The sequence below is a fragment of the Egretta garzetta genome, unplaced genomic scaffold, assembly GCF_000687185.1.
Source record: "Egretta garzetta isolate BGI_Z169 unplaced genomic scaffold, ASM68718v1 scaffold297, whole genome shotgun sequence".
NCBI lineage: Eukaryota > Metazoa > Chordata > Aves > Pelecaniformes > Ardeidae > Egretta > Egretta garzetta.
The window spans coordinates 7,375-9,398 of NW_009260410.1; positions in this window are offsets into that span (position 1 = coordinate 7,375).

The window sequence follows — 2,024 nt, forward strand, 5'->3', positions numbered from 1 at the left end:
TGCCCGCTGGGCTGCCCGCAGCCTCGTGTGAAACCCGTGATGGGATTTTGGACAGACCAAAAGTCTTGGTCGTGAATCTTATTTTCGCTGTTCTAACACAATCAAACCTATTTTGTATAGACATACAGAGTGGCTGTGGCTTCCAGGTCATGGAAAAAGACTGGTTCTGGAACAGCAACTGCATTTCCTAAGCTTGCTCGGTATTTTAGAGAGAGGAGAGCCTTGTACCTGTAGCTAACAGAGGGAATGGGGAAGTATTTTCAGTCACTGCCAGAAGAGCCGTAATGGTCCAGAACTGCACGTGTATGTGTGTCTGTATCACTTCCACGCGCTGCAGTTTGGAAATGCTTCCAGCAGAGACTACTAAATTTGGTCACTTGGTGTCTGGTCTAATTTATACTGAGCTGAATCCACAAGAGCCCAGTTTAAGTTCGAGGGGTGGTGTGTGGTTGTGCTTGAGATCAGCACTTGCTCCAGCACCCCTGTATCCAAGGATAGACAAAACGCACATCCATTAGCTGAGAAGAGCCAACACATTAACCACTGGGCCCCATAGCTTTCTTCCACAGATTTTATTTAAATTCCCTGACAACGTAAAAGGAATGATTCACAACTTTGTGTGTCTGTGTACTTTCCATTTGGGCTAAGGTGACCTGAATTTCTCCTCAATACTTAAGCACATTTATGTGAGGACAAACCTGCTTTACGGTTCTTTTAACCTGGTGTATTCCTGAGAAACAGCTAACTCTGATGGGCACATAAGCTCCTGACTAAACCTAGCGTGAGCAGTTCAGGAGATGAGCCGAGACTGTTAACAGCAACAAGCTGATTTCTACAAAAGTAGAGATTAAACATATTCAGCTGCACACTAATGCAGCTACCCAAGACACGCCCAAGCCGCGCTGGGCCAAAATGTGCCACACGTACCAATGAAGGCCATGGTGTGGCTGAGAGCTGGCACAGAAACAAGGGGCAAGCGGTGGGTACAGGTGCTGTTTGCACTGTGCAGACTTTGGTGGAGAAGGGAGGGCAAGGTTTGGTCTTCAGGCCTGAGCAGATTCCTCACCGCTACTAAGCTGAGGTGCTGTCAGGCTTTTCCCTAAATAGATCGTAAAAACCTGTACAGGTGATTATTTTATGAGCAAAGAGGGGAACAACGGAAGCAGAAGAGAACAGCAGCAGTGACCTCCGAGGCTCTGCTGGGGGAAGAGGGACAGGCCATGGACAAACACAGCCCAGCAGCAAGGTGCATCGTGCCAGGCTGCAAAAAGGGACAGGACTGCTTTAAAGGTCCTTGACACAGGCACAGTGCTGATCCCAAAACCATACCCCTGTGCCCTGCTCTGGCTGCAAAGTACCTCCTGTAATTGGCTACGAGCTTTAGAGAATGAAATCCAATTTACCTGCCACAAAGAAGAGCTGGATGGGGCCTCCCCAGAGCGTGGTGGGTAAAGCAGGGCTGCCAATTCCCATCCCCGAGCTGCTCCCCTCCCGGCCGGATCTGGAGGGAAGGGGGAAGGGGCAGCGGTGGCAATAAGCGCAGGAACAATTCACTGGAGAGCCACGGCGCTCTTTGCAGTTTGCCCACTAATTACTATTAAGCCCCGGTTCCTTTTTGTGTTCCAAGGGGCGTCTTCAATGTGGCACTGCTTCTTGGGCCTTTCATGCGGCTGGGCTAACCCCTGAATAGCAGACTTTGCCCCCCCCCCCCCCCCTTGCTACCTCTCTCTCTCTCTCCCTTTTTCTTTCCCCCTTTTGCTTTTCTGATAGTATTTTCTGTCCATGTTGTGTAAGGCCCTAAATGAATCTTGACTGCCCCTACGGCCGACTGGAGACGCACAAAAGCAGCCCATTCCAGTGGCCACAGCGCCATTGTGTGCCCTAACAATGCACTAATTGGCGGTGACAATTGTGCGGCTGGGGAGGAAGAGGGGGCCGTGGGGGGGACATGGGTGTTTTCCAATCAGTGAGGCAGGTCAATAAAAAGAAGAGAAGGAGTGTGAGGAGCGAGAGACACGCTCTGC